Source organism: Ailuropoda melanoleuca, chromosome 1 (assembly GCF_002007445.2).
Source record: "Ailuropoda melanoleuca isolate Jingjing chromosome 1, ASM200744v2, whole genome shotgun sequence".
In the NCBI taxonomy this organism is placed as follows: Eukaryota; Metazoa; Chordata; class Mammalia; order Carnivora; family Ursidae; genus Ailuropoda; species Ailuropoda melanoleuca.
The window spans coordinates 6,737,471-6,752,201 of record NC_048218.1 but is presented as its reverse complement, the minus strand read 5'-3'; the positions used below and the strand labels follow the sequence as shown (position 1 = coordinate 6,752,201).

Genomic DNA, 14,731 nt, shown 5'->3' with positions numbered 1-14,731 from the left:
AGAAGGGCCTCTAGCCCTGCTCGGTGACCCATCAAAAGGTGTCTTGGGGGAAAGACAAAAAACGCCAACTGACTTACACGCAGAGATCATGGCCTTTAAAGTGAATTGTTCTGGAAGTCTAGGATTATTCATACCATTGCCCCCCTGGTTGCTCAGAAAATCTAAAGTTTAATGTGGGCGTGGGTTTTTTTAATTATTCATTTTTTTCACTTATTTTGACTTCTATTTATTAATTTAAAAATGAAAAAAAATGTCAACTTTCATTCCTCGTTAAACCACAGGCATCTTTAGATGAAAATAAAAAGTTCAAGACACAAATTAGGAAGATGTTAATTACTGTCACACAAAAGAAGTATTTGTACAAAATACTGAAAAATACGACCACAAAACTGGAAATAAAGTATAGGTAAACCAAAACCCCAGCACCTCCGAAGAGCTCGTATTTCTATGAGAGAGCTATGAGTTCCTTGCTTTTACCTACCTGGCACCTGCAGGGGGAGGGGACAGGCTGGGGGACTTTCACACCCCACATCATCCTGGCAACGTCATCACGCTCTGCTGCCACTTATGGGTGGGGACTGGGTGGGATCCCTGAGGCCACAGCCCTGGGGAGACGGAGCAGGCAATCCCCGATGGAAGTACAGCTGAGACTGTCCCACACAGACACCCCAGGTGGAGGGATATTTAGGGCCCCCCAAAACTGGCAGATGGGAGACACCCAGGCAGGGCGCAGGAGCCCAGAGTTCAAATCCCAGGATCTCTCAATTTGCTGCAACCCCTGGAGACTGCTTCTCCTTTCTGTATCTGTTTTACATGTAAAATGAGAGCCTTGACCTTGGTTCTCTAGACAGGCCCTTAGAGGTCGGGCAAGCCGAGATGCTCTGGTCATAACGAGTGAGAATCCAGTGTAGGGATAAGTCATCCTTTCCAAACACTTCATAGCTAATAGCTTTAGAACCTTGTTTGGTCTTACTGATGTTTCAGGCTTACTCAAGAGTGGGACACGTTGTGTGCCGTTGGAAGAGATTTCAAGTTTACCAGAGTAAATAGCAGTAGCAGTGAGAAACAGCCAGAGAGTCACACCACCAGAGTTCTCACCTCTTCTCTCCCTGCCTTCCTCCTTTCCTTCTTTTTTCCTTCTCCTTCTCCTTCTGTCTCCTATCCCCACTCCCTTTCACACCCATATCTTTTCTAATTGAAAGAAATAACTTCAAATCCAATGGAATCCACCCCCCCCACTTTCCGCTCCTGAACAATCCAGAAACAACCACCATTCTGAACTTGATGAACACATCATCCCTATGTATATCTGAGTCCTGTTACCATATCAACTATGTATACTGTTTGTGTTTTTAAACTTTTTTTTTAAAAGATTTTATTTATTTATTTATTTGACAGAGATAGAGACAGCCAGCGAGAGAGGGAACACAGGCAGGGGGAGTGGGAGAGGAAGAAGCAGGCTCATAGCAGAGGAGCCTGACGTGGGGCTTGATCCCATAACGCCGGGATCATGCCCTGAGCCGAAGGCAGACGCTTAAACGCTGTGCCACCTAGGTNATGTGGGGCTCGATCCCATAACGCCGGGATCATGCCCTGAGCCGAAGGCAGACGCTTAAACGCTGTGCCACCTAGGCGCCCCTGTGTTTTTAAACTTAACATGAATGATATCTGATTCACTTTTGGCACCCACCACTGTATTTTCAAGATGTGTCCAAGTTAATCCATGTAACGGTATTCAATCAGGTAAGCAGCTCTTGGGCCCCATCACATGCATAGACCCAATCTACTGACCAGTGAACATCTGAGTGTCCACCTCCCCAGGGACATGTGAAGGCATCTGCATTGGTCCACAGCCCTGGCTCCACACTGGAATCACCAGGAGAGGGGAGCGCTGAGCCTGGTCTCATCCAGGGAGATTCTTACTTAACTCTGCTGGAGGGCAGCTCAGGCACCGGAACTATTAACAACTCCCCAGGTAATTCTTATGTGCAGGCAAGGTTCAGACCATCACCCCCAGGGCCTCACTGCTCAAAGTAGGGTCCTGGGATCTTGCAGCATCAACATCACCCAGGACCTACTTTGAAACACAGAATCTCAGGTGCCGCTCCAGGCCTGAGTTTTCATCAGATCCTCAGATGATCCACGTGCAAGCAAGGGAAGGTGCTGGCCTGAAGGGAAGACCTAGATGTGGAATTGCTGGAGCGTAGGGCACGTACATGTTCAATTTTTCTGGTTAGGATGGGATTTCCACCAATTTTGTGGCACTCACTCTCAAGTGGCAATCAGTGCACAGAATGTGAAAACCAAGGAGAGCTCTGGTCCTGTGCCATCTACAAAACCTAAAACGGCAGTGTTGACAGGAAGGTGTGCACATTCCTGTGTAATCCAAACACACGGGAACGCTTTGTTAGGCCATTAAAATGGAGTGTGTATATGGAAGGTTAACTTGTCCACGATTGAGTTCAGGTGGCTCTTTGCCATTGGGTCAGAATTTGACCTTGGGGGATAAAATGGTCAAAACTCCATACTGTTTTTTGGGGCACCTGGGTGGCTCAGTCATGAAGCATCTGCCTTCGGCTCAGGGCGTGATCCTGGCGGTCTGGGATCGAGCCCCACATCAGGCTCCTCAGTTGGGAGCCTGCTTCTTCCTCTCCCACTCTCCCTGCTTGTGTTCCCTCTCACGCTGGCTGTCTCCCTCTCTGTCAAATAAATGAATAAATAAATCTTAAAAAAAAAAAGACTCCATACTGTTTTTATAGAAGGTCTTCTTTCTTCTTTTCCTCATGGCCTGTCATAATTCATCATTATACAGACACGGATCATATTTAATGATCCCCTATTCAAGCCCTCGTGCCACTTGTTCTATGTAGAGGAAGTCATGGCCTCTTAGACAGAAGATCGTCCCGTCTGCTATCCTCCCCAGGTCATTTTTCTTTTTCTTTTTTTAAAATATTTTATTTATTTATTTGACAGAGAGAGAGACAGCCAGCGAGAGAGGGAACACAAGCAGGGGGAGTGGGAGAGGAAGAAGCAGGCTCATAGCAGAGAAGCCTGATGTGGGGCTCGATCCCAGAATGCCGGGACCACNAGCCCTGAGCCAAAGGCAGAAGCTTAACGACTGAGCCGCCCAGGTGCCCCTCCCCAGGTCATTTTTCTTAAATCCCACCACGAGGTATTAGCCAAACCCTTTGTAATTTTGTTTCATTTTGTTTTTGCCTTTAACAACTTAGAAGGACTATTTGGGGAGGGGGGCTGGTAACTACTTCCTAGAAATCAGTTCATTCTGGGAATGCATTTTCTTCTCTTAATGGTTTAACTAGATATTCTAAAAATGATATATAAACGTCTTCCCGAAAGTCACAGGCTTCATGTTAAAATGGTAAAATGACATCTTAGGAAGACAGCCAAAAAAAGAAGTCTAATCTCTCTGTGGTCCCTTGGTGTGCTACTAATTGGTTTCCCTTGCTAAGCCCAGGGCTGTCACGGCTCATTCAATTCTCCTTTCAGGGACTCATGGGCGAGACCCCAGGGACCAATTCCTTGACCTGCATTGTTCTTATTACGAACATTCTCAGTCGGGGTTGGCGAAACTGCCGTTCTCCTGTACTGTTGGCATGACTATAAATCGCTACCTTTCCAACGAACAATTCGGCAATACATTAAAAACGTCTTTAAAAAAAATATGTGCATCGTCTCTGAACTAAAAATTCCACTTCTAGAAATTTATCGTAAGGAAATAATAGAGGATGTGCGCAATGATTTATTTTCAAGGATGTTCTTTGTAGTGGTGTTCATAATAGCATAACATTGGAAACACCCTAAATGTCCAACCAAAGAGAACTGGTTAAGTGGTGGCACATTTAGGGATGTTCCTGTGATACTTGGAAACTAAAATTATACCGCTGAATATATTGATAGGAAAAAATGCTTCAAAGTGGATTTAATTGAAAAGTTTGAAAACATTATTGAAGCACAATTAAACTTTGCGAAGAAATGTAAATATATCCATGGAAAGATTTTTCGGAGGGCTCAGCACTAAGAGGTCAACTGTCATCTCTGGGGAGAAGGTGATGGAGATTTTTAGATTTTTTTTCTTTTTCACTAAACTGTATTTTCTCTTTTTCTCTCCAATAAACATTTAGCACTTAGGTTAAAAATGTTTATAAAAAAATATTCTGCTCTGTTTCAAAGTCAAAACAAGATCTTACAAAGGACTTATATATATATATACATATATATATATCTACTTTGAATATATATACATATATATAAAGAGGGCACGTGATGTGATGAGCGCTGGGTGTTATATGCAACTGATGAATTATTGAACACTACATCTGAAACTAATGATTTACTATATATTGGCTAACTGAATTTAAATAAAAAAATAAACCATATTTGTTACAGCGTTTTTATAAAGCTTTCAAGGGTATAAAATTTTAATCTCACTCTCTTATACGGTTTATTAATGGGGATTGCTTTATTTGAAAAGAATAAAGTTACACGAAGTTGTGTTACTCCTGTTATCTTTTTGGGAATGGATCCCTACATCCCTGCCCTATACGTTTATAAGCAAAGAATATGAAAAACAAACTATGGCCATACGATAGAGTAAAGAAGGATGTTCCTTTCTGACCTGTCCATGGGGTGCCATTATTCCAGACCTACTCTGGAGGTAACATAACAGAGAACACTTTTCGAGAGACAAGCCCAATCTCCCCCACATGAAGCACAGGACTGGGTTTGCTAGATCCCACTGTCTTCATAAGTGTCATTCCCAACCACTGCTCATCCCGTCACCCTACAGCCACACACAACTGCCTGCCATCTCTGAACCAACGCCCCATGCCTGTACCCAAACACCACCTACTGCTTGTGGGACTAGCCCCTTCTTGTCCCCTCGCCTTTGCTCACCACATCCTTTGGGCATCTGTCCTCAATGTTCTTGAGAGCTAAGCACTTATAATGACCCTCTGGGGCTGCACCAATGACAGCCCCACAGTGAGCCCCCCCCCACCGGGACCTGGGCCAGGCATGGATGGAGTTCAGGTCAGTGTGGTGGGTCCCAGGTCTCCCTTCAACTCCACAGAGAGCCCAGCAGAGTCTCTCAGATCTCCTCCAGCGTCCATGGTATGTCAGCAAAGCTTTCTTCTTCTGTCCCACCCTGCCATCCCAGAAGGGGCTCATAAGGTCCCACCAGATTCAACAGACCTCATCTCCTTTCCTGACCCCCAACTATGCATGGGAAGGAGAAAGAGGAGAGGGCCACAGAATGAACCCCAGCCAAGACATCACCCTTGGCTATGTTCAGGTGTGCCATTCCACACTTTCAGCCTCCAGAGAGCAGTGCGGCTCAGGACCCATCACCTGACCTCGTGATGGAGCCTGCCTTTCCTCTTCTATAAAACAACATGCAGAGTCCAAAGACCTATGGAACGAACTACTCCCACAGGAGAAGGACTAAGATTCATTTAACTCAAATTTAGAATTACCAAGCATTTACTGTATACACATACTAAGGGAGATTCGGAGGTGGCCAGGAAATGGAGAGATGCCAAGGAACGGGGTAACGTTTTGACCAGAAGGGTTTGGCTCAAGCATCTGACAGAATGTGGGTGACAGAAGCAGAGAGAAGCCCTTTAGTTTGGGGGAACAGTGAGAGCCGAGCTTCATACCCGCAGAGGCATGAAACCCCTGAGGTGTTGAGAGAGAAGTGAGAAATCGGGTGTGGCTGGAGTAGAGGGTTGGAGAGGGGGCACACAGACTAGGAGGACGGAGGTGAAAGTCGGGGTCCCAAGTATCTTGCTAACAAGCCTGGACTTTACGATCCAGGGATTTCAGAGTTGTTGAAAATGTCTGAGGAATCCAATTACAATTACATCAAGCACAGCAAACCCAGTGGTAAATAAAAGGCTTTACTGGGGGCCAGAATACCAATATTTGGGTTCTGATTCAACCATTTACTAGATGTAAATGTTAACCTTTCTGGAGCTTGTTTTCTTTCTCTGTGGGTAATTAAGTGAAATGTTAGGGGAATAGAAAAGTAAATGAGATAATGTATGTGCAAGCACTTTGCCAACAATAACATCGCAGAGAAATAATGCATCGACACAATGGACTTCACATCGCAAACTCGGCGATAAACAATCTCCTATCGCAGGGCCAGCCTCTTCCTCTAAACACAAAAGTCTGATTTACGCTTTATTTTGAGAAGTTTTTGGAGGTGCTTCTGTCAGATGAATCATGAACCGCTGAAGATAAGTTGTTTTGTGTTCAGCCTCCAGGCCAATTGTTTGGAAAACAGCTGTGTCATCAGTCCCCATTTCATGGACATCGAAATGGTAAACCCCCAGAGCCCAAGGGAAGAGGGAAAAAGAAGTCATCTGTCTCCGAAGCCTCCTTATTTGGGTCTTCGAGTCCGTGGTTAATAGCCACAAGTTTTACGAAGGCTGTTTCAGTAAAGTTGAAATGAAAAGAAAAATAAGAAAAGCAAAGCAGAGAGTTCAAGAGTTGCGCCGTTTAAATTACCGTGGGGGGGCGGGCAAGCGGTGCGTGGGTGGAGGGCTGAAATTATTTTTACATTTCCCTGAAACTGTTTTCTGACCTAGTAGCGTTCCACTGCTGCCAGGAAAATATTAAGTAGATATTTAAATCAGGCAAAAGGATATTGCATTGCTGAAGACGTACTGAATCTTCACGGAACAGAATACCTCATGTAGGCAAACATCCTGTTTCGGAGACCCCCCCCCCCCGAGGAACGAATAAAAGTCAGGTTAAGCAAGAGTCAAACCGGTGAGAATATCAGCCCACCTGTCATTTTTCTTGAACAGTATCAGTGTAAAATATTGGCTTCCAGATAGAAAAATCACCCTTGTTTAAGAAAAAAACTACCAGCAGAAAATGTACCTCTAAGCCATATCGCAATCCTATGAAGTCTTTGTTTATAAAACCAGGCCCCGGGCAAGTCTGCCAATCTGCTATCCAAGACACTCAAAAGCCTGCAAAAATAAGATTTCACATTTCGCCTCCTTGTAGGGAAAGACTTTACACTTACAAAAGGAGGTTGAACCAAGAGAACTGGTTTCACTTTGGGCTTCACTCTACCACAGACTGAAATTTGAACTCAAAAAGCCTATACTCAAGGCTGTTTCTGAACCTTTTCATTTCCTAAGGTATAGGTGGGGCTCAGTTATCATTTCGATAGCTACCGATTTCTAATTTTTTTGAATTAGTGAATTAGCCAGTGAACGAGGTCTACCTGACACTGATTTTCTTTTATTCTGGTTGTTCATTTTTTGGTGGTCGACTGGATGGCCAATTTCTGCAAATGCCCCTTGAGAGTTTATAAAGACTTCATATTCTCTGTTAGGTGCAGGTTTCTACAAATAACCACTGGATCAAAATTGGTAACATATACCTAATTTTTAGGTCATTGATCTATCAACTGCTGAGAAAGGCATATTAAAATCTCTCACCTAAAATGGATTTGCCTTTTTATCCTTAAAATTCTTTACAAAATTTAAGGTTGCGTTATTATGTACATACAAGTTCATTATTGTCATATAGTTTTCATGAATGTAACTTTTCTATTTATTATGTATTGACCCTCAATTTTCTCCAACAATGCTTTCTGCTTTCTTTCCACTTCTGTCAGGTTTGTTTTGATCAGAATTTGACCATACATCGTATCCCCTCTGTTTGCTGTCATTCTTTCTTTGTGTTAGATGTTTTTGTAAACAGTGCTTAATTGAATTTTGAGAATTTTTTTTTAAATCTAGCCTAGTCTTTAATGGCAACTTTGGCCTACTTACATGTATGGTTACTGATCTAATTTCTGCCACCTTACTGTGTTCTGTTTACCTTGCTTTGTATGTTCTTTATTCCTCCTTTTCAAGTGTCTTATTCAATAGATCTAATTTTCTTCATTTTTTTTTCTTTCTCTACCGGTTTGGCTGTTTAACATTCTAGTTCTATTTCTTTACTTATTAATCTTTAAACAAAATCCACATTTAATCGCCAAATATATCCTTTTCCCAAAGAAAGCAAGGAATTTAGAAGTCTTGAGCTCTCAGCGTCCATCCTTCATCTTATAAGATGATATTGTCCAGTGTTTTTACTGTACCCTGTTGTGCTCCGTACTTAGGAAGCTGTGGCTGTTACTCTATAGCTGTTTCTCTTTAGATCGATTCTTATATCAACCAATTTCATTGGTCCCATTTCCTTCTTATCTCACTCCTTTCTTCTAGGATCCATTTTCTTTGTTTATTAGATCTTTCGTTGTTTCCCGAAGTGAGGATTGGTTAGCCACACACTCTGACCGTTTGTTTGAAAGTATCTTTATTTCCCCCACAATTTACAGAATGGATTACACTGCACTCGTACTGAAGTTGTTCCTCACATCCCTCTGAAGTTTATTTTAAAGGACACATTGGTTTCACCAAGCTACTAAATGAGTCTGTGGCAGGGAAAAAGAAGAAGTTAAGAGCCCAGGAGAGAGCTAGAATTGTGTCAGTTTCTCTGAGCTCACTGACGATTTTCTTCCACGGCCCTCGGTGTTCTCCGTCATTGTTGAGAAGTCTGCTGTCCTTATAACTGTCATTGTTTTCAGATGGTCTTTTTTCTTTGCTGGTTTTTAAGTGCTCTATCTTTGGTGTTTTTACAGTCTTTCCAGAATGTGATTAGTGTGGGCTTATTCTTATTTATCTTTCTCTCTGTCTTATGCTTCCTGTATTTGGAAAATGGTCTTGTTCATCAATTTTGAGAAGTCAGATTTTATCTCCTCAAATATTTCTTCTTGCCCATTCTCTTGATTCCCTCCTTTCTGGAACTTCCATTAGATCTACACGGCACATTATCATGAGCCCCTTCCCTGCCCTTGACCTTCACTCATCCTCCATCTCTTCATCACTGTCCTGCAGCCTGAAAACAATTCCAAGTCTACTTTCTTAATTCACTCTTCAGCTTTTTCAGATCAACTCTTTAACCCACCTACTGAGTTTCTGACACTTTTGAATCCTGTTTTGTGTTTCTAGGAGTCCTCCTGCTTCTTCTTCAAAATTATCTATTCTTTTCCATAATGTCTTGCTCTTCTCCTTCTGGTTCCTTCTACTGTGTGTTTAACCACTTTTAAGTCTACTTACTTTATAGTCTCGATGCCATGCTTCAATCAGCTAACACTCTTGAGGGCTTAATCACGTTGTCTGCTGTCTGCTGTTTCTACTGGATCGCGGTCTGCGTAGACTGTTTCTCCCTGTTTTGTAGTTTGGAGTTACAGGGCCATCTTCAGTGAATCTTTCTCTGCAGGGATTCTGTAAAGTTTGGATTGAAGACATGTCTTTCCAGGAAGTTCTCCTATGCCCTTCTGCCAGGTGTCCGAGGTTGTCCTTAGCCCACGACCACTTTTCGATGCTTAATTTCTCAACCTGGGGTTGCTGTGAGAAACACAGTCACGTGCATGTGTGCATCAAGAGAGATCAGGTCCAGCTCCCTGTGTTGTGCAAGACCAAGACCTCATGTCCTGCTCCTTTAAAACCCAAATCTCCGTATTATAGACACTGGTATCCCACCCCCATCCATGCCACCTGTGACAAGCAGGTGACAACAGGAGGGTAGAGTACTCTGTTCTCAGCTCCTTCCTTGTTTAGAGTTACTAAGGAACTCACTGACTTTCTTCCCACAGCTAGGCATATAAAAGGGTGTCAGGCTCCATGCTCCATTCCCAGGGGCTCTGCAAGAGGAACACCTTAAGTTCCTTTTAAGCTCAACATTTTACTAGAACCGAGAGTCTTCTTGGCATTTTTTTTACCTAATTACTTTAAAACTTCCCCATTTCCAGTGCACCCAGTCAACCTAGCTCGTGCTACGCTCTGATTCATGCACCTACTAATTAATGGATTGTCAAAAAAATTCATTGTATATATTAATCATGAAATACCCTATAAAAGTCAAACACTGTAAGAAAATACGCCTATCCTCAGCCTGCTTGAGATTTCATAATTTCACTAAGTATTTGATTCAGAAAACACATGACTGAGTTATTTTTGCTGGGCTCTAAACATACCTGTGACATTCCGACATGCTGAACTATTGCACCGGATGGAGTCGTTCTCAACTCTTCTTGAGTGGATTACCTAGTGTTTGGATTTTGTTTCCTTCATTTCTTCCCCTGTTGCATCTCCTTGGTTATTCCGTCACAACACAGCTTACGCTCATGGTGTTTTAGATGCAATGATGTGTTCCATTTTAACGTGTCTCCCTGCCTGGGTTCTCTTTGTCCCTCTCTAGGTGCTGGCGTCCTCGGAGTTTAGTCCGTGGTCCTCACTCCACAAATCTCCCTGGACTTTCTGTCTATGCCCATGTCTAACTACAACACACATACCATATTAGTTAGTTTCCAAGGGTTGCAGTGACGGAGTACCACAGGCTAAGTGGCTTAAAACAGCCAAAATAGGTTGTCTGAGGCTTGTGGAGGCCAGCAGTCTGAGAGCGAGGTTCAACAGGGCCCTGATCCCTCTGGGGTTCTGGGTAGAATCCTTCCCTTGCCTCCTCTGGCTTCCGGTGGCAGTTGGCCATTCTTGGTACTCCTTGGCCTACAGCTGCCCCAGTTCAATCTCTGCCTCCATTATTACAAGGCCTTCTCCCTGCATGTCTTCACATCATCTTCCCTTTATGTGTGTCTGTGTGTCCAAAGTTTCCCTTTTCATAAGGACATAGGTCATTTTATTAGACGCACCCTCATGACCTCATCTTGACTTGATGGAATCTAAAAATACTCTAGTTCCAAATAAGGTCATGTCCTCAGGCACTGGGAGTTAGGGCTTTAACATATCTTTTTGTGGGGCCACAATTCAACCTACCCCACATGCTTATGTGTGCAGATCAACCGCTTGAGTATAGGGATTTCTCCCAAATGCTTGACCCAAATATGAAAAGAAAAGCTATAATTTTTGGAGGTCTTACTATAACCTTGTCATTGCTCATGCACTTCACATGTATTTTCTTTTTTAATCCATACAGTGTCATAGAAAGTAGGCATTACCATTGTCTACATTTTGGTGCAGTTGCAGGCCAAGAACACCAAGATTAAGTGACTTTCCAGATCTCAGAGCTAGAAAATGACAGAGTTTGGAACCCAAGTGTGGTAACCCCTGATAAATGACTCTTAACCCTAAGCTCTACGTGGTCCCCAGCCTGCCTTGTGGGTGGGTGTCCCGCGGGTAAATGAAGCATGGAATAAACCAAACCAATTCATCTAGCGTAACATTTTTTTTCTACATTCATTAACATCCATCCAGCCACTCACGCTAAATCTAAGCTGTTTTCAATCCCATCCAGAAATGTAGCGGTTATGTGCTGACCAACACAGTAGACTATTTTGAACATCTCTAGTCTTTCTTTCTTTAGTCTCCTCTGAAAAGCCCATTTCCGAATCTCTGAACAATTCAACAAACACAACCCACCATTCCATGTCCTTGTGTTTGTCCCTGGGGAATTTTGACAGGGTAGCATAGGAACGAGAACTCAGACTTTGGAGTCAGAGAGAACCGGGTTTGAATCTTGGCTCTCCAAATTTTTGTCTGGGACATCCTCAGCCATGATCTTGGCTTCTCTAGTTTTAGTTTCTTTATCTGTAAAGTGAGAATAATAAATAATACCCACATCATAGGGTGCTTGTGGGATTTAAATGAGATAATACTTTTTCTACAAAGTGGATGGCCCAGTGCCTGACAACAGTGTGCCCTCAGTAGATGGTAACTGTACCATTTCTGTGTTTATAATTTCGGCCACACATATAACCCCAGGGCAGTTCATCGTCTAGGAATATCATTCGCTTTAACTTTAGGATTTAAGTTTTAGCTGGTTTGGTTGTCTGGTTGCTTGGCTTGGTGTATAGAAGCAATTCAAACAGAAGCTTACGGAAACACATTCCATGATGTAGACATAGTGGGAGAGATCCTTGGGAGTGTTTAGCAGTATGATGAAGTAAAATGAAGACGTGTCATCTTACCACCAAGTTCTGTAGGTAGAAGTGAGCACAGGCTCTGGTCTCCCCTACCTGTGCGAGCGTCCCTGGGAGAGGTGCATCCCTTCCCTCCAGGGCTCCGTGTTCTCATGGGTAAAGGAAGAAGTTTGTGACAGTTTTCTGTGTCAGCCTGACTGGATCATAGGATGTCCAGACATTTAGCTAAACATTATTTCTGGGTGCGTCTGTGAGGGTGTTTCCAGAAGAAATCAGCATTTGAATTGGATGACTGAGTAAAGCAGTCTGCCCTCCCCTGTGTGGGTGGGTGACATCAACTAACCCACTAGGGACCTGAATGGATCAAAAAGGTGGAGGAAGGGAGGGAGGATTTGCTCCCTTTGCCAGGCTTTTGAGCTGGGATATCCATCTCCTGCGTTCAGGTCTCTAGCTTTCATGCTTTAAGACTCAGACTGAAAGCTACACCATTGGCTCTCTTGGGCTCCCAGTTTGCAGGCAGCAGATTATAGGCTGCGGGACTTCTCAGCCTCCATAATCACATGGGCTAATTCCTCATAATAAATAAATGAATGGGGAAGGAGGGAGAAAGAGAGAGAGACTGGTTCTGTTTCTTTGAAGCACCCTGACTGATACAAAATTGAACTAAGATCCAAGTACCTCCAAGTCCTGTGACTCCATGATGCTTGCTAACTAAGTCTGGGTCACCATTAACTCAATAGATGCACATGGACTGACCTCCACACACAGCCCATGAGCTTGCTGCTGCCTCACCCGGTGATGAAGAATGCGAAAGACACATTCCCCAACTTGCAATCTAATAGAAAAGACAGGCTCATAAATAACAACTCTAATAAAGATTCAGACCTAATAGGTCTACCGTCTGAGCTTGGTCAGTGAGTATATTCTTCTAAAACTTGCTACTCATCTGCTTTCAAAGCCCAGCTTGGAGATGTTGAGGAGGAATCATATGAAGGCCATGTGAGCCCTCTCCCACTCCAAGAACTCAAAATCTTGACTTTTCAATAAGCCAGACCAGCAAAGACTCACACTGGACATATGCTCTTTGTCCACATGGAGCTGTTCTCTCATGTAGTTCTCTCTGTTCAGAACGGATGTCGCAAGAAACACGCTGGTGAAATGGAACACTGCAATCACGTCAAAATGGTGGTCATCTCTACAGCCTCAGTGGACCCCAAATGTAAAGTCCAGGGATCCTGAGTGTAGGACTCAGAATTGAGAAAAACATCACCTTCCCTGTGAAACTTCTTTGCGAAAACAGGGATTATGTCCCCACACGACTTTTTATTTTGGCTGCCAGGAAGCTCAAAGCCATACTGGAAGCCTGGCTACAATATCTTGGCCAAGCTTGTGGTCAAGTGTGGTCAAAATGGCTGCATACTTCTTTCATGTGATTTTGGTTTTCCATTAATATTTTTAATTGCCTCAGGACTGATTCCTAATTTCTTTTTGATCAGTAGTTTGGTTCGCATGTTTATCAGTAGTCTAGTTCACAAGGCATCTCAAATCCTCCATGGAACTAAATGGTGTATCTGTATTTAAGTAAGTATGGGATGTATTCTAGAATATAATGTGGAACAAAATAAAGCATAGTAATAAAATAATTGGTAAGATGTATTATGAGAAGCAATTAAGTTGCAAAAAAGACCAAGGTTGACTTCCTAGACAGGGTGAATTTGTCCTGAAGAAGGATTTGTGAGCAGGGAAAGGTGGAAGGGCATTCCCTTGGAGGGAACAGCACGGATGGAGAAACAGGGTTGTGGTGACACAGAGTGTGAGGAGAGCGCATGACTGGGGGTAGGATGTGGCAGTGAAAAATGGCGGAGGCTATCGATGTTTTGAAACATTTGTCTGAATCAGTCATTTGAGCTCTTAATCCTATACTCTCCTCTCAGGAACTACTGACTTCACGTGGATGGGTCTTAACTACTTCTGGCCACCTCTGGTCACTTCCTCTGTGATGGGCCTAAGAGTAGCAATTTCTCACTGAATGCCTCATGAATTGAGGAGAAGGGACCTAGTGTGGAGGGCCGGAAGAAGACACAATACCAGGAGTTCCAGTCATGGGTCTTTGGGGGGTAAGAATAGGGGGTCTTAAATCATATAAGAGCTCTTATTCACGGTGACTGAAGCATAGTAAGTGCTCAATGAATGAATGAATTGAAGCAAACAAGCAAACGTGGCAACTCTTTATCTCTGAGACTTCTAGTTGCCAGGAGTGCTCGTGCTCAAGGTAGATATTTAGAAAATAAAAGTAGAAATGTGTGACTGATGAATCACTCAATTACCTCTGAAACTCATAATACACTATGTGTTAATTAACTGAATTTAAATTAAAAAAAGAAAAAAAAGTAGAAATGTTTGAAAAGCCCAATGCTTTTGCACCAAAATATTTTAGGGAATAAAAACAGAGAAAAGGAAAAAAATTTTCAAAATGATGTAAGCTGCTAAAACCCGACGTCCTGTTGCATTTTGGTCAGCATTTTGCAACTTTTAAGAAAAGTGGATGAAGACTGTGCCTTCCTCTTTGCTCGCCCTGTTGGTTAGCACATCGCCAAGAGCAATGTCAATAAGGAAAAGCTACAGGGACCGCCGGAGCTACAGCCGGTACCCGGAGGGATAGCATCCCCGATAGCAGATGATTCATGAGGCATCGTGAAACCGAGGTGCTTTGGAATACCAGCTCCACAGTACAATGGAGACCCATTTATTTCTCAGCAGTGATCTGTGTTC

At 43.2% G+C, this 14,731-nt stretch overlaps 1 protein-coding gene across 5 annotated transcripts in view; it reads right to left on the bottom strand.

Moving 5' to 3' along the window:
* ERG (ETS transcription factor ERG) overlaps positions 1 to 14,731 on the bottom strand; it is a 104,944-nt gene that overhangs the window by 19,750 nt on the left and 70,463 nt on the right. The window lies entirely within an intron of this gene.